This window comes from Equus quagga, chromosome 14, assembly GCF_021613505.1.
Source record: "Equus quagga isolate Etosha38 chromosome 14, UCLA_HA_Equagga_1.0, whole genome shotgun sequence".
Taxonomy (NCBI): Eukaryota; Metazoa; Chordata; class Mammalia; order Perissodactyla; family Equidae; genus Equus; species Equus quagga.
The window spans coordinates 78,770,557-78,792,277 of NC_060280.1; the positions used below are offsets into that span (position 1 = coordinate 78,770,557).

The following is a 21,721-nucleotide window of genomic DNA, read 5'->3' on the forward strand; positions in this document are numbered from 1 at the left end:
GTATTTGAGGCAATACTTTTTTATTTGCAAGGGACAAAAACATTATCTTGAGCTAACAGAGGGTAAAAAGTGGGATTCAGGGAGGCCCCTGAAGTATCTCAGTCAATTCAAGGAAGGGTCAGAGAACCAGGTGGTGCACGCCACAAGAAGCCACTCTGTGTCTATGGTCTATGCTGCTTCCAGGAGTCAGCCTCACTTCCCACCCTCCCTCCCCTTATCCTTGTGGTGTCTGTATCATAATACACACTTGTAATATTATGAACAATATCCTCTATTTCATTCTTATATTATTAATTTGTGTCTTCTCTTTTTTTCTCTGTCAGTCTTCTTAGAGGTTTGTCAATTTTATGGATCTTTTCAAAGAACTAGCTTTTGTTTCATCGATTTTTTTCTATTGTTTTCCAGTTTTCAACTTCGTTGATTTCTGCTTTTCTCTTTGTTATTTCCTTCCTTCCATTTGCTTTGGGTTTAATTTGTTCTTCTTTTTCTAGGTTATTGAGATGGGAGCTTAGATTATTGATTTGAGACTTATACTCTTATTTAATGTATCATTTAGTTCTATAAAAGTCTATCAAAGCACTGCTTTGTGTCCCACAAATTTTGATATGCTGTACTTCCATTTTCATTCAGTTCATTGTCTCGTTTGATTTCTCTTGAGACTTCCTTTTTGACCCATGGATTATTTAGAAGTGTGCTGTTTATTTTCCTGTTATCTTTCTATTATTGATTTCTATTTGATTCCATTGTGGTTGGAGAACACATGCTAGATCATTTCAATTCCTTTAAATTTTATGGCCCAGGATATGGTTTATATTGGTATATCTTCTGAGGGAACTCGAAAAGAATGTGTATTCTGCTGTTTTGGGGTAAAAGTGTTCTATAAATGTTAATGAGATCCCTTTGGTTGATGGTGGAGTTGAGTTCCATATCTTTGCTGTTTTCTGTCTAGTTTTTATATTAATTGTTGAAAGAGGGATGTTGAAGTCACCAAGTATAATTGTGGATTTGTATATTTTTTCCTTTCAGTTCTACTAGTTTTTGCTTCACATATTTTGCAGCTTTGTTGTTTGGTGCACACACATTTAGGATTGTTACGTTTCTCAGTGGATTAACCCTTTTATCATTACATTATGTCCCTTTCTGCCTTTAGTAATTTTCTTTGCTCTGAAATTTCCTTATATGATGTTAATATAGCCGCTTCTTCTTTCTTTTGATTACTGTTTGCATGATATATCTTTTCCCATCTTTTAACTTTAAATTTGCCTATATCATTGTATTTGAAGTGAGTTTATTGTAAACAACATATAGTTGGGTCATATTTTTTAATCCACTCTGCCAATATCTGGATTTTATTGGTATATTTAGACCATTTACATTTAATGTAATTATTGATATATTCAGGCTTAAGTCTGCCATTTTATCTTTTGTTTTTCTGTTTTTTCTTCTGTGTTTTAAATTTCTCTGTTTTCTTTTACCTGCCTTCTTCTGGGTTACCTGAACAATTTTTTAGAATTAAATTTTGATTTATTCATAGTATTTTTAAGTGTAACTCTCTGTATAGCTTAGTGGTTGCTCCGGATATTGCATTGTATATACATAACTGTTAGAAACAACTCAGTCTTCCTCCTGTGTTTCTCGTTTACTCTCACACTACTGCCAAACTCACAACACTTCTGACACCAGATGTGTGGGTTTTTTCCTACACCATGCAATTCTGAGACACCAGCTGAGTGTCCTACAATTTAGCTCAATTCTGACTCTAACTATCTTGCAATAATGTCAGATTCCATAGGTTAAGCGGTCAGTTCCACAAGACTGCTCCCCCCTCCTTCAGACGCCAACCGCAAGTAGTAAGTCCCCAGGTTACCTAAAACTTCTGTCTGACTGGCTATAAATTGGAGGTTCTCATGATTTCTTCCCCCTTGGATTTGATTATTTGCTACAACAGCTCACAGAACTCAGGGAAACACTTACTTATGTTTGCCAGCTTGTTAAGGATATAGTAAAGGATACAGATGGACAGCCAGATGAAGAGATAGGCTGAGGTCTGGGAGGGTCCTGAGTGCAGGAACTTGTGTACCCATGGAGTTGGGGTGCGTCACTCTCCTGGTTTGAATGTGTCCACCAACCTGGAAGCTCTCCAAACCCCATATTATTGGGCTTTTTATGCAGGCTTTCTAATATAGGCATGCTCAATGATTAACTCCATTTCTAGCCCCTTCCCCTCTTTGGAAAATATGGTGTGGGGCTGAAAATTCCAAGCTTCTAATCATGGCTTAGTCTTTCTTGTGACCAGCCCCCATCCAGGGGCCATCCAGGAGCCCATCCAGAGTCACTTTATTAGAACAAAATATGTTCCTAGTGCTCTTATCATTTAGGAATTTATAAGGGTTTCAGGAACCCTGTGTCAGGAACTGGGGTCAAAGACCAAATATTAGAACAAAAGATGCTTCTAGTGCTCTTATCACTTAGGAAATCACAAGGGTTTCAGGAGCTCTGTGCCAGGAACTGGGGGCAGAGACCAATATATATATACTTTATATTATCTCACAATAATTTATCAGAGTCTACTGGTTTGGTCATTCCAGTGTGAGTGAAGTGTAGAAACCTCACCTCCTTTTATATCACTTAACCCTCCCTGATTTATAATATAATTGTCTTAAATATTTTCTTCACATATATTTAGAATCACATCAGACGGTGTTGCAATTTTTCTGTCAATTGTCAAACATTATTTAGAAAACTCAATAGGAGAAGATATTGTACTTCCGCATATTTTCACTCTTTCCATTGGGTTTTCTTCTTGGGGAGGTGTCAGTTGGAATCTTTTTTTTTTGACAGCCTGTTTATTGGGGAAAGACTTGGCTCTCTTGTGTGCTCTCAGCAAAAAATATAAATGACGAGTTCCTGGTGTTCCAACTTTCCTTCTTTTATCGTTTCTTTTTTGTTTGGAGAATATCCTTTAGCCATTCTTTTGGGTAGGACTGTTGTTGACAAATTCTTAGTTTTCTTTCATCTGAGGACGTCTTGGTTTCCCTTTCACTTCAGAAGGATATTTTTCTAGATACAGAATTCTGGGTTGATAATGCTTTTCTTTCTGCCCTTGAAAAATATTGTGCCACTTCCTCATGACATTCATGGTTTCTGGTGAGAAATCCACTGTCATTTTAATTGTTTCCCCACACTGTGTAAGGCGTCATTTCTCTCTTGTGGAACCTTTTATTTGTTTGTAGTTTTCAGAAGTTCTTCTAGGATGTGTCTTGGTGTGAGTTTCCTTGGGTTTCTCCTTTAGGGTTTGCTCAGATTCCAGAGTCTGTACGTTTCTGCCTTTTGCTAAATTTGGGAAGTTTTCAGGCATTATTTCTTCAAGTATTCTTTCAGCCCTGCCCTCTTTCTCTTCTCCTTTCAGGACTCTGATGACTTGAATTTTAGATTGTTTCGTTATAATCCTCCATGTCCCTGAGGCTCTATTAATGTTTTTTTCAGCCTATTTTTCTCTCTATTGTTTATATTGGGTATTTTTTATTGTTTTATCTTCAGATTCACTGATTCTTTTCTCTGTCCCCTCTGTTCTGCTGTTGTACCCACCAATTAAGTTTTTATTTGAGTTATTGTATTTTTCAGTTCTAAAATTTCCTTTTGGTTCTTTTTTATATCTTCTGTTTCTTTGCTGAGACTTTTGATTTTTTCATTTGTCTCAAGCATGCTTATCAAATGCTCATTGAAGCATGTTTATCCTGGCTGCCTTCAAATCTTCATCTGATAATTCTGCAATCGCTGTTATGTTGGTGTTGGTGTTTATTGTCTTTTTCCATTCAAATTGTTTTCATGTTTCTTGGTGTATTGATTTTAAACTGAAATTGGACATGTTGGGTATTATGGTATGAGACCCTGATTCTTGTTGAAAGCTTCTATTTCAGCTTTTTAAAAACACTATTCCAGCTGGCTACTTCCAGGTGAGAGTAGAAATCTGGGTCCCTCACTTGACCTCCGATGACCCCTGAGGGAGCTCCTCATTACCGCTGGGTGGGGGTGGGGTGTCCTCACTAAGCCTCCCCTGAAACTTCCTGGCAGGCAGGGCTGGTGGTGGTGGTTTCATTACTGCTGGGTGACTCTGAGTCCTGACTTTCCACTAGGTTTTCTCTGACACAGACTCTGCAGGGTGTGGGGGGGCACCTCATTATTTCCACATGGACTTGAAGTTCAGGTCCCCTCTGGTCTCCACCTACACCCCAAGGAAGGTGACTTGTTAACGCCTGGTGGGGATGAAGCTCCCACCTCCATTCTTGACCTCCTTTGACCGTACCAAGCAGGGACATTGGGGGTGTCTCATTACAGCCGGATGAGGGTGGTGAAGAGCAGCTTCCCTCTCAGCCTTCTCTGTGGTGTCTGCTGGAGAAGAGTGGTGATTGTCTACAGGCTTTCTGTCTTGCTGAGCTCGCCTTTCCTGGTTCTTTGGCCAAAGAGAGCAGGCTTTTGTTGGGAGTTTGTCTGTTTGCTCTGTTTGCCATCTTCTTCAGCTCCAAGTCTGGAATATAAGAGGCAAAAAGTGCTTGGTAATCAGTTTACCAAGGGTCGCACAGATGGTGAGTGCAGGGCTGGGCTCTGAACCTGCACGTGATTTCAAAGATTCTACTGAGATGCTAACCACCAAGTTCTTCTGTCTGGGAGGCCTGGCAGGCTGCTGGCTGGTTGATGGGTCGTTGAATGAAAGAATTATGTGGTTTGGCCAGAATCTTACTTGCTGTGGCCGTTGGTGTTTTTCAGGACTCTCGCTGACCCAGAAGGGTACTTGGGGACAATTCTTAGACAGTCAGGGTTGGGCCCAGGATCTCAGTGCCATCTCTTCATTTTTTCTAGCCTCCAAACTGAAACAAGTCCTTTCCTTTACAGGGAGTCTGTCCTATCTGCCTGCCTCATAGGAACTTGGAGTCGTTTAAAAGTTTGACCGGGTTATTCCAACTAGTACCTGACTTCATTTGTAACCCTGAGTCGCTAAGCTGGAAAAGAAATCTTCCTCAGTCTAAGGAGCACTCTCGCTGTGCCTGCAAATGTCAGTAAAAGGAGGTTTTCCCCTGTCATGAGCTTGCTGGGCTTTTAGCTCAGGGGGCCTGGTTTAAAAACAAACATCTAACATTTGTCTTGGACCTTAACCAACTCCACCAATCTGACGTTCTCTTTAAAGTGCAGTTGTGACACCAAAGTATGTGGTGAAGAAAAAAAAGGAACAGTCTTCACACATCACATCTCTGTCCCTGGCTGCGGCTGAAAGCCCACTTTTAATGCTGTTGCCTGTGTGGGGCCTGCTTCTGCTGGGGAAGCGGCTTGGGCTGGGGGCAGGTGAGGGCTGAGTGTCAAAGAGATAGAGTTAAGAATTCACATATATAAATATACAGCCATATGCAAACAAATACGTGAGTGCTCCCTGACTCACACCACTGTTTTAGAAACTGTGATAAAGCCACCGGCAGAAGGAATGCATTGAACTTGAGATGACGAAGGCCAAGGGCTTTGGAATCAGAGACATGCTAGTTCAGTCCTGGCTTCTCCACTTGTCCCTGTGTGCTTTGCAAAGGTTCCTTAACCTCTTTGAGCTTCAGCTTCCTCAGCTGTGAAGTAGGGATCACAGCACCTGACTCCTGGGGCTGCTGCTGTGAGGGTTCCATTAGATGATGCTGGGAAGATGCCTGCTGCACAGAAAGTGCTCTGCAAACACCCACAACTCATGAGGTGATCAAACTGCAGCTTCATATTTTCGTGTGTCTCATCATCCCTTTAACATTATTCAGTGCGTGCCATCTTCCTTTGCTCTAGAAGGAAACTCCAGCAGGTACATCTTACCAACACATTAAGTCCCTAACAGCCTCAATTCAGAAACTGCCATGTCCAGTTGAAGATAATAATCAAAATTCTGAACTAGATTAGATGTTAAATCTCCTCCCCGTGCTTGGTTCAGGTGAGTCCCGGGGGGGACCCCGCTGGAGCCAGCAGTGGGAGGAAAGCGGGGGGTGTGCTTGGCTTTTCTATTTCTCAGCCCTTCCTTCTCATCTTCCTCCGTCCACAGGTGGGAAGGGGGGTGTGTGGGGGACTGGTGAGAAAAGAGAGGGAGGAGGGAGGACATCACAAAGGCTTTTCTTGACTGGAAATGTCCCCAAGTGGCTGTGTGTATGGGTGTGCAGAGCACTCTCTACTTGTGGGCGCTTTGGTAGGTGCTGCAGACATTCTCAACACACTCCCTTTGCAGACCTCTTGACCCACTGGCTATGTTTTTAATCTACAGGGACCACAAAAAAGCAAACCTAGACATATTATTTCTTTTTTTTTTTTTTTAAACATTGAATCTTTCTGATTACTTCTTTGGGAGTACGCTAAAAGTACAGGTTTATCCAGTGAAAATCAAAACCAAAAATAATCCGAGGCAAAACACACTATGAGGTGATGGATGAAAATGGAAAATGCTGTGTTAAGAAAATCACACTTAGTGAAATTTTGCACAGTGCATTGCAAATGAGGGACAACACACTGAAGGTATTGTGTGATGTCACCAAACATGTCGTGTATTGCAAGGTAATTTTCATCATGTCTGTTCACCTGTATCTCCAGACGTATGGCCCCACGTGGGTGGCTGCTTTCAACTCTTCCTATAGCCCCAGCAGTCCTACAATGATCTCTCTCCTCGTGTGGCTCGGGTCCCTCTGCCACTTAGGTGAAGCCCTTTGACAGACTTTATAAGACAGCCCATCTGCCTCTCTCTCTCCTGGGCTAGTATCTTAATGCTCGGGAGACACTATGCACCATTGGCCTTGACAAACTGGGGAAGTCGGTTGATTTCCATGTGACCACCTCTGATGTCACCCAGACGGTGACATAGGAGGCTCCTGATTTTCCCTCCTCCCGTGGATGCACTGAACATACAACTACAAGTGGATCAATTTCCTCGGAGAGAAATCCAGAAACTAGTTGAGTAACTCCTACACATCAGGTGTCTGAGAAAATATCCACATGGAAATGGATAAGAAAGGCTGAGACACACTCTTGCCATAAACTCCACCCCCAGCATGGTGCCTTACAACTGGGAAGCAACCCACAACTCCCAGCTTCTCCCTGAGGAGTGAAGGGTTTGCACCACACATCTAGCACTTCAACTTCTGAAGCTGTCACCCAAAGGATGAGTCTCCAAATCATCCAGCTCTGAAAACCAATGGGGCTTGCATGCACAAGTCCCATGGGACTGTAGTAAACAAAGAGGCAGTTAAATGGGTGCACAGACACTCCCTGTGGCTATCACCCTGGACTCAGAGGGAGAAGACAAAAATATCCGTCTCCCAGATTTTTCCTGGAAGAAGTTTGACTGCATATTTTCCCAGCTGCTGCCTGAAGGTCCAGCTTCTAATCAGCCTGCATCTGGATGCTCACTGGGAACGTCCTAGGAATCTGAAAGAGCTGGTGGGCACTTTTCTTGCTGTCTCCCTCTGGCTCACTCCAACGAGAAAACCAAGCCTCCAGCTTCTTCCTGGAAGGAGCTTGTCCACACATCCAGTACCCCAATTTCCGTCCTGAGGAATGGACCTTCAAATCATCCAGCTCAATAACCCAATGAAGTGCAACATTCATGAGGCCCACAGAATCAAATTAAACAAAAGAAGCAGTTTTCAAATGGGTGTGCAAGCACTTCCTGTAGCTATCCCCCTGAGGCTCAGCACAGGTGAAGCATACAAAAACACCAATCTCCCAGTTTCTCCCTGGAAGGAATCTGACTGCATACTTTCCCAGCTGCTGCCTGAGGTTCTGGCTTCTAATCAGCCTGCACTTGGCAGCTGACCAGGACTCTCCTGGGAGCCTGAAAGAGCTGGTGTGCACATCCTCCACCATGTCCCCACAGCTCACTCCAACAGTAAATACAAGTCTCCAGTTTCTCCCTGGAAGGAGCTTGTCAACATATCTAGCACCCCAACTGCTATAGCTGCTATCTGAGGGACTGGTTCCCAAATCACCTAGCTCTGGGAGTTGATGGGACTTGGCATTTATGAGTCCCCTGGGACCATACAAAACAAAGAGGGGGTTCTATTTGGGTGCATAAGCACTCCCAGTGACTCTTCCTTCTGGCTCAGCACAGATTGAGTAGGAAAAAACATCCAGCTCCCGATTTATCCCTGATAGAAGCTGGACTGCATATCTAACTAACATCCTGACTTTTCCAGCTGCTGTCTGAAGGGTGAGCTTCCAATTAGCCTGCACTGGGGTGCTGAAGGGGCAGGTAATTAGCAGTCTCCTGGGAGCTTGAATAGGTGTGTTGCCACCTCCCACACCTTTGGGACACCTTCATCTACTGGGACTCACTAAGAACAAAGGTCGTAGGTTGGACAATCACACAGGTTTGAAAGGCAACCAGGAGCTTGGGCCGAGCTGGTTGATGATGTTCATCTCCTACATGAGGCCAGTCTGTTAAGAGTGGAAAAGGGGGTTCTTTTCTCTAACATGCAGAAACTAACACAGAGAGTCAAGGAAAATGAAGAAACAGGGAATGTGTTCCAAACAATAGAACAAGATTAATCTCCAGAAACTGGCCTTAATGAAATGGACATAAGTAATTTGCCCAACAGAGAGTTCAAAATAGTGGTCATAACGATGCTTACTGAAGTCAAGAGAGCAATGCATGAATAAAGTGAGAATTTCAACAGATAGAAAATATTAAAAAGAACCAAACAAAAATCATAGAGATGAAGACTACAATAACTGAGCTAAAAAATTCAGTAATAGAGTTCACAGCACACTAGATCAAGTGGAAGAAAGGATCAATGAACTAGAAGACAGGGCAGTTGATATCATCCAATCACAGGAATAAAAAGAAAAAAGAATGAAAAAGAGTGAATATAACTTGAGGGACTTATAAGACACCATCAAGTGGATCATATACACATTACAGGTGTCCCAGAAGGAGGAGAGAGAGAGAAAGGGGAAAAAAGTTCATTCAAAGAAATAATGGCTGAAAACTTCCCTAATGTGGGAAAAGAAAATGGATATCCAGATCCAGGAAGCCTAAAGAATACTAAATAAGATGAATTAAAGAGATTCACACTGAGACAGATTTTAATTAAATTATCAAAAGTTAAAGACAAAGGGAGAATCTTAAAAGCAGCAAGAGAAAGCAACTTGTTACACACAAGGGAACCCTCATAAGAGTATCAGAAGATTTTTCAGCAGAAATCCTGCAGGCCAGAAGGGAGTGGGGTGATATATTCAGAGTTCTGACAGAAAAAATCTTCCAGTGAAGATAGTCTACCCAGCAAAGTTGTCCTTCAGAATTGAAAGAGAGAGAAAGATTTTCCCAGACAAACAAAAGCTGAAAGAGTTCATTACCACTAGGTTGGCCTTACAAGAAATATTAAAGGGAGTTCTTTAAGCTGAAACAAAAGGATGCTCATTAGTAACACAAAAACGTGAAAGTATAAAACTTACCAGTAAAGGTTAATAAAGAGTTAAATTCAGAATAATTTTGTTTTGTGGTGGCTAAATCACTTACACCTCTAGTATAAAGGTTAGAAGACCAAAGTATTAAGAATAACTATAACCACAATAATTTGTTAATGAATACACAATAAAAAAGATGTAAATTATGATATCAAAAACTTAAAATGCAGGGAGTGTAAAAATATAAAGCTTTTGTATGTATTCAAAGTTAAGTTGTTACATGCTTAAAATAGACTGTAAAACGACTACAAAATGTTTTATGTAAGCCTCTGGTAGCTACAAAACCAAAACCTACAGTAGATACACAAAAGATGAAGAGAAAGTTATCAAAGCATATCATCACAGGAAATCATCAAACCACAAAGGAAGAGAGCAAAAGACGAGGATAGGAACAAAGGAAATACAAAATATCCAGAAAACAATGAATAAAATGACAATAGTAAGTCCATAACTATCAATAATTACTTTAAATGTAAGTGGACTAAATTCTCCAATAAAAAGACACAGAGTGGCTTAATGGATTAAAAAAACCATATCGAACTATATGCTGCCTGTAAGAGACTCACTTCAGCTTTAATGACACACAGACTGAGAGTGAAGGGATGGAAATAAGATATTCCATGGAAATGGAAACCAAAAGAGAGCAGGAGTAGCTATACTTAGAGCAGCCAAAATAAACTTAAAGTCAAAACCCGGAAAAAGAGTCAAAGAAGGTCATTATATAATGATAAAGGGGTCAATTCATCAAGTGGATACAATAATTGTAAATATTTATGCACCCAACATCGGAGCAGCTAAACATAAAGTAAGTATTAGCATTATCTGAAGGGAAAAAGATACAACAATACAGTAAGAGAAGGGCTCTTCAATACCTCACTTTCAACGATGGGTAGATCATTCAGACGTAAAATCAATAAGGAAACTTTGGATTTAAACTATATGTTAGACCAGATGCACTAACAGACATACAGAACACTCCATCCAACAGCAGCAGAATACACATTCTTCTCAAGTGCATGTGGAACATTCTCCAGGAGAGATCATGCAGCCACATCCACCTTGTGTGTCTTTACTTTCCCAGTAGCGATTCACCCAACATGTCTCTTTATCTTCTTTCAGAAGCAAAAAACACAGTGTGTGTTTGCTGAGGAATCCCCTAGAAGCCCCTTCTCACTAGCCTTGGGGTTAGAGGGTAACTCCAATGTGGGGGCGGGTGGGACTCACAACTCAGCCACAGCTCTTGCCACAGAACTTTCTTCCTGCACCTTTTCCCACAACACTCTGTTCCCTTCCTATATAGGTGATCTGCTCAATGTAATGTAATTTGTTCTTCAGCATTTACCGTGTGAGGTTCACACATAGAGATTGATGTCACACTCATGGTGGTACCGATCTTTATGATATGGATCTTCTGCTAAAACTTTAAGTTTAGCATCATTTTATATATTTAATAGGCCCAGAATTTAAGTCCTTTTAATTTTAGTTAGACTCCTCTCCCTGCTAAATCCTTGGCTGATTTCTTCCTTCTTTGCTCTCCTGACAGATGACTGGGCATGGTTACCCCCAGTCCTTCTCTGAAATTTACCTTGTTCCCCACAATTTTGAAGAACTGGTCCCAAGTGAATAGCACTGGTCTTCAGTGCTGTTCTCCAGATTTGTAGGGGGTTCTCACAGATGGAGACTCAGATTCAAGTGGACATCTACCATGAGCCTGAGTAGGACATGAAGAAAGGAGAGGCTGAGCTTCAGTGAGTTGGAACAGCTCACAGCCTGCAATGTAATCAATGGACAGTGGCCAAGCTCAGCACTGGCACCTCTGCCCCGGGCCTCAGCAGGGAGGACAGCAAGGTGTCTGGCATCAGGCTCAGTTCAGAACTGGGTGGAGGTTGCAATTGGGAAGACAGAGTGGTGATGTTGGAAAAGGCTCCCCTCCAGGCTGCTGGCTCCCTGGGCTTCTCCAAGCGTCCTGGAGGTTTTCAGGCTCATTTTCCTTCTGGGCTCTCTTCCTTGCCCACCTCTCTTACTAACTTAAGTCCTCCTAGGGAAGAATCTTGGTGAGGATCATGAGGGGAGAGAAGGGAAGGGGGGGCAAAAGGAGTGGGCATGGTGCCCTTTCCAGACTGCCCACTGAAGCAGCTAGATAGGACCCTAGTCAGCTGGGTTCCCCTCGCTCCCAACTCAGGGTCTCTCCAGTAGCGAGAGTCAGGTGTAGTCTGAGCTCAGAGCGGGCATAGGGAGGAGCCCTGCCTGTCCTTCCCCAGTTTGGCTGATGCCCTGCATGCTGGCTCAAATGGAGCACACACCTAGTTCTCACGCTGGGGCTCAGGCCAAGTGGCCTCATCTCCCCTGCAGCCTCCATGTGGCTCCAGCTGATGATTTATGGCTGCCTATTAACTCTACTCAAATGGCTCAGCTCTCGGAAACATCTGCTCGGCGGTAGAGTAAGCTGTTATGTTTGCAGTGACATATGGTCAGTCTCTTCCAGGGACAGATTAGGCTCGTGGAGGAACAGACACCTGGACTTCTGCTGCCTGGGGGAAGACAGGCTCCCTGTGAGCTCATCAGAGAGCAAACAGACCTCCTTACCTGCAGCCATTGCCCCAGAGTGCAGCAGGGTCCCAGGGCTCTGTCTGGCCCTCTGGCCCCCGGTACCTGCCTTCCTATTCTGGTCCGATGGAGGGAGAGGAGGTATAAGTCTAGTGGTTCTTAAACCTGGCTTGTGAAAATACAGACGGCTGGGCCCCACCCCCAGAGGTTCTGATTCAGTAGGTCGCGGTGGGGCCAATAATCTGCATTTCTAACAAACTCCTAGGTGATGCAGATGCGGGGAGCCCCGCTTTGAGGACTATTGGTCTTGACCAGTCCTGGAATGAGGCACTTCTCTGGGAAGGATAGAGTGGTCCCAGGGCTGAAGTGAAGGATTGATTAGCTTTAGGCTAGGCCAATGAAAAATGGATTTGGGTGAGAAAACTTTGAGATGCTGAGTTCTAAGCAGAGATTGCAGGGACTCAGATTGCCAAATACCAAGTTATTCTGGAGTGTAGATCTTTCAAGGTTCAGAGTGGGCTTGAGTCAAATTGCACTTATTGATTTTTTCAGCACCTGATCAGTCTCAGAACCCAAATATCAGAATCTGCATAGACAGCCTGCTGAGCTCGGTTTGTGAGCACACGGATGGCTGCACCTGCTGTTGCTCTGGGTGTCTGTTGAAGAGTGCGGTCTTCCCAGTGAGTGTCATGGGAAGAGTCCACACTGCACAGGTTGAACCGTCTGATGGAGGGACTGTCTTCAGGGGAGGCCAAGGGACCCCAACATTGACTCCTTAACTGTGTTCCTTGAGAACTCCGCTTTTGGACACCTTCTCCCCATCTTTTACCCACCCATCCCCAGAATGAATGGAGGCACTGCTTCTTCATTGCCACACCAAAGCACCTACTCAGAATCTGATCTGCAAGCTCCTGAACGGACCTCAGGGCTAGATGAGGCAGCTGACCCAGTGCACGTGTGTCCATTCAGATCGCCAGCTCTTAGGCAGCCCACGTAATCTTTGCTCCTGTTTAGCAAAGTGCAGAGTGCAGTCAGGCTGAGGCTGAAAAAATGATGCAGTGATCTGAAGCATCAGTGCTCATGTGGAGGGGAGGAGACGACATCTGGGCAGACAGAGCCACTTACCTTTCAGCAGCGCCAAAGGAGCAGGGGTGGGTGAGGGCGATGGACAATGGGTCAGCTCACTGAAACCACAACAGCACTCAGAAGGCTGACCCTGTACAAGATGGACATCTTGAAAAGTGACACTTTGCTCTGAAATCCATCCCTTGGAAGCTTCCTGGCCAGGCAGCTTGGGGAAGGCCGTGTGAGGACACCTCTCTCCTTGCAGCCGCTCCCACTGCCCCCTCCTTCCTTGCTCTTTCTAATGCCTCCTCTCCCCAGCCGGCCCTTGCCTGTTTGGCTTTGGCGATTCTTCCTTTCCCCGTCTGCTGCCCCTGGATGTGGCACTTGTGGCCAGTGTGGAGAATCATGGGGGTGGTGTGTCAGGAGCATGGGGGCAGTACTGCCCAGTTCTGTGAGTTTGCATTTTGGCGTAGCTGGGTATTACAGAGCAAGAGAAACTACAGAGAAGAAAAGTGAGACTCAGGAAAGTTACCCACTTACCCAAGGTAGCTATTTGTTGGCAGAACTGAGACCTGGTTCCAGGAACTGTGGTTTCCCAGCCTGGACTCCATTTCCTTTATCTCCCAGCCCTCCTCGTCTGAGCTCTCCTCAGTCAGCAACACGTGTGGGGATGACAGGGGGTCACTATGCCTTCGCATATAATTTGCCTTCACCTGTCTAGATGTTTTGAATCTGCTCTCTCTACAGATGCGTCAGTCAGCGCTAATCAGGGAAGCGGATCCACTGTGAGTTATGGGAGAAGAGATTTCTTATAGGAATGAATCCCTATTGGATGGAGGAGGAGCTGGGTAGAGCGCGGGACGTGGTCAATTTGAGAAGCTGAGCTGTGGAGGTTGCCCCATGTAGCAGGAGCTGGTGGGGAAGTCAACCAGAAGCCAAGTATCCAGTGATGGCCTGGGGCTCCCGCTGGAGGGCAGGGCCAGTATTCAGGAGAAGAGCTGGAGGAAGGGTTGAGGAGGAGCGGGACCGGCAAGGCTGCCTCGACGGCGTGATGGCCTCTGCTCCACTTTTGCCTCCAGAGCTACTGCAAGTCCCACTTTTGGCCAGCTAACCCAGTACACCCAGGCAAGGGGACTCTGGGAGACAGCTCGAGTGTAACCAAGTTGACAGTATATTTTTGAGTTTCTAGGTTGACAGTCAGTGTCTTTAACTCCCCGCTGTCTGCTTCCACTGACTACAAACCGTTATATCAGAGACCAGAAAGAGACAAAATCTTAGGGGCTCCAAAAACATCTTTGGGAGAACTTCTCTGCCTATGACAGAAATCAACTGATTTTCCTTAAAAGGCAAAGTCCTCATGGCTAGCCCCGCAGAGACTTTGCCCTGAGCCCTATAACCAGGACCAAATGCCCTAGTTTGCCCCAGTGCTAATTTACATCTGTTGTCCCAGCCTAATTATTAACCATGCCTCCTTGCGTTCTCTAGCGCACTGGTTTGGATGACAAAGTTTACACGGTCACCTGGCCTTTAGCACAACGTTGAACTTACACTTGCAGAGGAGGAGGGCCTGGGAGCTGAGGGCAGAGACAGTGGGGCTGCTGGGCTTCCCTGTAGACCCCACCTCCGACCCCCTGCCTTTCAGTCAAGCCAGGGTTTCCACGGGGTGAGGTGGCTGGGCTGCAACATTGAGACCAGAAGCCAGAACCAGGGTGAGGGGGTTGAGGGTGGAGGGGAGTGGCTGGGGGGGGGGGGGGGCGGGTGGCAACGATAGACTAAGCTTCCTCTGCCTCGGTGCCCCTCCGCTTCCCAGGAATTTCAGGAAAATACCTGCCATGTGTTCCTGCTCTTCCAACGCCGCCCCAGTCCCCCACGCCCGCGCCCGGGTGTGGAATTTGATGGGCTGAGGGAAGCGCGGCCAAGGCCCACGTGGCTCAGTGCCTGCCAGCAACCTCAGCTTTTCCTTCTGCTCACGGACTGTGCTGCCCAAGGTCTGAGGCGGCACTTCCATCCCGCGGCCATTTTCTGAGAGTGTCGCTGTGGGGGAGGGGAATGCCAGATGGGGTGGGGCCAAGGGGGCGTGGTGTCTCAAGGAACCTCCTGCAGGGCGGAGGATAAGGCTCCTTCCAGGAGGGGCCCATCTCGCCTGGCTTTCTGCAGCGCCCAGGCCCTCAGATCACAGACGTTTTGGTAAGTTCTCCCTGAGGAGGCGGAGCATGGCCAGTGGTTTGTCTGAAGGGAATGAGCTAACTGTTTGAGAGTGGTTTCTCTCCCTGGACAGTTCCTTTTCATTTTTGGCAGCTCAGGCACATAGGCCTTATGTAAGTGCAACATTCTATAGTGGCACCACCCAGACTCCCAAACGGGGCAGAATCCCAGGTTTACATCTGAGCTCCGTCCTTCACTAGCTGTGTGATTTTAGATCAGTTACTTAACTTCTCTGAGCCAGAGGGGCTTTTCTTCATATAGTGGGGAAGATAGTAATTGCCCTACAGGTTGGGTTTGGATTCAATTAATTGCAGGCCCTGCAGAGTGCCTTGCACCTGGAAGGTGCTCAGTTACCATCTCCTTCTTGCAGCTCAAGGCCATTTGCTGAATTCAGTTTCAGTTCAGCAGAGCTGTGTTGAGCCAGGCATAGCTCCACCTGACCCTTTCTTGGAGAACTGTGGCTTAAGTCAGTGGTTAGTTGAGATTCAAGACTTTTTACATCTATTACTTCAGGTCACTGGTTTAGTACGTGAATGAGTGAATTGAATAAAGGCAGAAATCACTAGCTTTGTTAACGGTGATGTATGCTGTGGGGAAAATTAAGAAAAATCTTAGCGTCCAGTCTGCCCTCGTGAGCTTTCCAGCTCTAGGAGGAGACAATATTCCTCTGGCTGTTGTAGAAACTATGAAGATTGGGCCCGAATAACATGGCGATTCGATTCAAGCTCAGGCTGTTTGGGGGAGGGGGTGGGGGGGGGGCCGTGGGCAAGTGCTGTAAGCTCTCTCAGCTCACTTTTCTAGTCTGTAAAACCAGGACACCGCTGCCCCCCTCACAGAATGGTTAGAGACAGTGGGACATTATTTACGGAAATCGGTCACCCAGCTGCCTGACACCTAGTCGTCACTCAACAGCCACTCTTGACCGTGCTGTTATTTATTCTCAGCCGCACCCTGTACGTAACTCTGCTGCTCTACTCAGCATCGTCCACGCACTTCCTGCTCACTTCCACTCTAGTCTTCTCTAGGCCCCTTTTGTCTCCTGAGGGGCTTTGCACCCACCTTTTTTCCTGCCCGAGTGCTTTAAGGCTCTAACGGAGTCCTGTGCCTCCATGAAGACTTCCCGAGTTCTCTGTCTCTCCTCTGATCTCCTTCTCCCCCTGGCGACGATCAGATGCTTCTTGGATATGTGCCTTCCCCAGGGCAGATGTGGTCTTCTCTCTCCGGTGAGATGGTCGGATCCTGTAGACTGGAAATCTTCCTTTTTTATCCCCTCCTGGTAGCTGGGTTATGCACATGGTGGGATCTAATGGCAGTTTACAGAATGTCAGGCATCCTGCTCCCTAGCACCAAGTTTTTGTGGGAAGACAAACTTGAGAACAGAGGCATGTTTACTCCTCAGATTCCTCTATTTCCCAACAATGTCATCGAGCTTGCGTCTGTCCTACCCTCCACCCTCATTTCCCAGCACAGAGTTCTGGGGTTGCAGAAGCCGGAGGATGAAGTGGCCCAGGGCCTGAGGAGGCTCAGGACGCTGCATTTCAGTGAAGTTAGGAGTCTGATGCTGGAAGTATAAACAGCCTTCGCACGCAAGATGTTGGTCCCAAAGCAAAGACTGGTGGCCACCTTGGCCTTCTTTGCCATTTCAGCCTACGATCTAAAAGTAGCCTTTCCTAGCAGGAGTGACAAGCCTCAGCTCGAGGGGTGGCGTTTGTGAGTGTGTGTGTGTGTGCGCAGGAGGTTCTGTAGACTCAGGAAATGGCAGTGTTAAGTGAGCCGTGTATTTAATTGCATTGTTTTTGTCTAGGGGTGGAGGCAGCAGGATACCCCTGAGAGGGGGCTTTTGTGTATAGCACAGTGTGTAAAGCGGGTGTGTGTGTGAGGCCTGGGTGGGGAGTGAGGCCCTAGGGTGGGGGTGTGCGCCTCCTGCTGTGTGTGGTCTTTCTGGCTTTGCGGGCCGCAGGAGGCTCTGGTTTGGATGTCCCTGTCAGCACTGGAGGCATTTGGGCTGCTTCCAGCAGAGCTGGTTGGTGTTGAAGGGCCATGGATGATGGCTGTGGGAATGGCACCAGCCTGCCTGGCCTCTGAGGTAGCTGGTTTCCATCTATCCCTGGGAGCAGGCAGTGGTGTCACAAGCTATGTGGGAAAGGAGGGCCGCCCAGGGGTGGAGAATGGGACAGCACGGGGTGTAGCCCGGGAGGGGTCAGGGAAGGAGGCAGGAGTGGGAGTCTTGGGGGAATAAGGAGAAAAGGCCTTGAAAACTGGGATAAGGCATTTCTCCAGCACTTGGCTCTCTTTATCTCTTAAAATTAAAGCCAGGCCTCGACTGGAACCTTCTACTTGAGATTCTGCTGGGAAATTGAACAGATCAGGGAGGAGTGGGTGGTGAGTTGGACTTGTCTGCCTCACTTGATGGCATATACGCTGGGGTGGGCAGCATGGTGCTTTGGTATTTATTCACTCATCAGTTGGTATTAAGCACCTACGACTTCCAAACCCTGACTTCAGGGATAGGCAAAATGCAAGGCGTGTCCCTGCTCCGAAAGAGCTCACAATCTAGTGAAGAATGCAGACAAATAGATGATGATATGATATCATGGCATCCTCATATTAGTCATCCTGGGGAACAGCAATAGTATATTATACATATGTATAAAAATTATACGTAATATATTTATTAGTATATAATATAGTACTAATATTAATATACTAATAACATAGGAATTTATTAGTATAAACAATATAATTTATATGTAAATTATATAAATTTAACTATATATAGTAAATCAATAGTGTATGTATACATATATACATATACACACATAGATGCACACTATTATGTGTATACATGTATATACACATATCTACTTATAGTATATCGTGTGGTGCACACTATTGTATCATATCTCACTATGATATGCTCTATTTGGATATATATAATGGTACATATACACATACAAGTACTTTGCCTTTGCCCTGTCCCTCTACAGCTTGGATAATCCCTGCAACAGCTCTACGCTGGTAAGTGGCGTAACTGGACTTGAACCCAGGCAGTCCTCCCCCAGGGTCTATCTCTTAGCTATCCCGCCATAGAGCCTCTCGACAGAGGCAGTTACAGGGTGCAAGAGGAGATTAGAAATAAGAGTACTTAACTCTGCCCCGGGAGTTGGAGAGGCTTCTCAGAGCACACGTTGTCTTGGAAAGGCTAGTGTTCCAAGATTGTGTCTGCATCTGTGTTGGGGGTGGGGGTGGAAAGTATTCCAACTAAGGAGTCAGAATTTCCCAGGGCATGGAAGAGAGGGAGAGCAAGGCACCTCATTTCAGATCAGCCCAGGCCAGGTACAGGAAGCCACAGCATGTCCCGCAATCCCCAGCCCAAGCCCTCTCACCCCACATCCTGGAAGACAGTGTCAGGGCCCCCCAAACATGTGCAAGGCTCCTATCAGCTGACTATAGTCCAGGCTCCAGGCACTCCTGATGACAACAGTGCTAAATCTAGCCAGTGTGGGAAGGGAGTGGGGGGATTGGAGCCTGTCTATTTCCCAGCAGTGATGCCCATCCCAGCCATCAGCTCTTTGCCAGAGGGGTCAGCACAGCGATGGTGGGGGTGGCGTTTAAGGAGCTGTCTCTGATATTGCTCAACCTCCGGCACGTGGAGTCTGGTTGCCTGGGTCAGCTGGCCATCTGTGTCTTGTTTAGCATCCCTACCCCTGTGAGTCCTGCTCTCTGGCCCATCTGCCCAGCTGAAGGGGAGGTTTGCAGGCAGAGGGACGCTGATCTCCCAGTTCTTGCTGTGTTTCTCTAACCAAACAGATGCTTAGAACAAGTAAACAGAGCAGGAAGCCACGGAGAGATTGTGTCAGGCTTAGTTGAGACATGCTGTCCTTTTTGAAGGCTGTTGGTGTGCTGGAAGGGATCAACATCAAGGGCCAGATCCTATCTGACCGTAAGTTAAGGCTGGGATTCTCAGTTCATCCATAATGACAGTACCTAATATTTGTTTAAGGCTTTATAGTTTCCAAAGTCCCAAGATCACTAGGCAACACAGAGTTAATGGGGGCCTTGCATTCAAGTTCTCAGACTCCAAATGACGAGCTCTTCTCTCTGCCTGTGCGATCCTCAACCTTGCTAGTCTGCTCTAGATAACCTTAGAAGGCCCTTGGAAATTGCAAGCTGTGCTTTGACTGTGTGATTTTATTGATCCAGACCCCTTGCCTCTTTAGGAGAACAGGCTGGAGGGAACCTGGAGGGTAGAGCGCTGAGGTTTTGTTCTGGGGCCTCTTCCCTGCAGTCAGGACTCCACCATCCGGGGCGGACAGTGAGCAGCTCAGCAATCAAATAGCACTGGGGTTTCGGACTCTGCCTCCGTTTAGCGGGGCCTTGGCTGGATTCCTTCACCTCTCTGGGCCTTAGTTTTCCTCTCAATAAAGTGGGGATAACAGTGCCTTGCTCATGGGGTTCTGTGAGGATTCAGAGGGGCGTGACCTCCCTTCCCATTTCTCCCCTGGCTTGTTCCTCAAGTCTCTTCCGGCAGGAAAATCATGTCCAATTGCTTGGGCCCTGTCTTCTGCCTTTACTTGGCTGCCTTGTTTTCAAGTCGCTGCATACTCTTCTCCAGGCCCCTATTGTCACCATGAGACTGGGCACTTGGTTGCTGTGTAGCTCCCACCGAACACACTGAGAAGGGCTGATCGGCTTGCGTGAGGGAAACCTACGCAGTGCTGAGCAGAGGGGCTGGCTTGCTAACCTGTTCAGTGAATGTCGGCTCTGACTGTGACTGTTGTTCACTGGGATTCATGAGGGAAAACTTAAATGATTCACAAAACCTGGGGCTGTCAGGGACCTTTGCAAACATTCTTCTCCGTTTCCTCTTTTGACAGATGAGGCCTCAGTGGCAGTGTAAGTTCAGATCTTCAGGTAGATCCCGGTTCTAACTCGTTTATTTATTCATTCAACAAACACTTACTCAACACTTACTGTGTGCCAAGTACTGCCACAAGTATTGGTATAAGAAGATGAATATGACACAGTGCCAGCCGCCAAGGAGCTCACCATCTACCTGGGGAGACAAATAGGGTACCATGCACAAGGTAAGTGCAATACCAGAAGTATGCACAGGAGAAGCCTCTAATACACACTTGAAGGTTCAGCAAATACTTCCTGGAGTTGGTGGTGCCTGAGCTAAATTCTAGAGAAATAGAAGCTTGTCAGGTTAAGTGGAGATTATTGTTGGGTGGGGTGCTTGTGGGGCAGGGCAGGTATTCCTGGTGAAGAAGAGAAAGAGTACAGTGCATTCAGAGAACTCTGCAGCTCCTGACTTCTGAACTCAGATTCCAAACAAAAGGGAGATCTTGAATAGGAGTTTGGAAAAAGAGATAAAACTCAATTGGTAGGATGAAATTTCTTTCCTGAACGGGCCCTCGAAGGCAGAAGCAACAAAATTATATAAGGGGCACAGCAAATGAATTGGAGTGGAGAGGCCTTGGCCAGATCACCGGGTGGAAAAGGGTGGAAGGGTTTGTGATCTGCTCCCTTTCTCAGATCCTTCCCTGTGGGTTATAGGAGAACATTTACATCTCCCAAACATATATTTGCTGAAAAAAAGCATTAGAATAAAGGGAATAAGAAAACAGGATATCAAATGAAACTAGGTCATTGATGAGCATGCAGTGCATGTGGGTTGAGTGTGAGCATGTCATCTCCCAGAGGGCAGAATGTTGAGATGCGTGTCAGAAGCAGAGGCCCCTATGGTGTGTGAAGCCAATATGAATCTAATAATTTTCTCAGCTACCTGCTCACTGCCCAGAGAGGACATGGTGAGCATCACCCGGGAAAAAGGCTCCTGGCACTGTAGGCGTTAGATGGGCATCTCAAAACCAACAGGGATTTCTTTTCTGATACATTTCCTGTTATAATTCAGCATTAGTTAGGGGTCTTGGTTGTAAAGAAAAGAAACCAACTTGATTAACTGAAGCAGAAAATGAATTTATTGGAAGGGTATTTGGTAGCTGTTGAAATCTATGGGAAGACTACTGAGTCAGTCTTGGGCACACACCAACGGAGACAAGGCTCTGCCAAAATCCTACCATGGGAGGAGCCGTGGGCTTAGGATGCTGCTTCTGATGTCATGCTTTTGGACACTACTGCCCCTAGAAATGGGCCATCACAAGAAGGGCCTCTTCGTAATCTCTAACTGATCCTTGGCTTTTAACTCAGTCTTAAACTTTGTGTGGAAGCCTCTGATTTGGCGCACTTAGGTCATTCACCCTTTGTCTAGCTACCAGGGAATAGGAACTAAGAAGCCCCTTTAGCTTCCATAAGAAGGAGGCCTGTCTTCTGCCTAACTTGGAATTCCTTCCCCCAGTAGGAGAGCCTTTGGATGCTGGGTGGCCCCAAATGACAAATATCTACCATGTTCTTTGACATTCCAGGCCTA

At 46.0% G+C, this 21,721-nt stretch overlaps 1 long non-coding RNA gene across 1 annotated transcript in view; it reads left to right on the top strand.

Moving 5' to 3' along the window:
- Window positions 1–15,144: 15,144 nt before the first annotated feature.
- The window catches only part of LOC124225209 (uncharacterized), a 103,806-nt gene continuing 97,229 nt past the window's right edge, over window positions 15,145–21,721 (top strand). The window contains exons 1-2 of the long non-coding RNA XR_006885035.1: window positions 15,145–15,270; window positions 20,166–20,375. This is a non-coding gene — a long non-coding RNA (uncharacterized LOC124225209). The remainder of the gene's footprint in view (window positions 15,271–20,165; window positions 20,376–21,721) is intronic.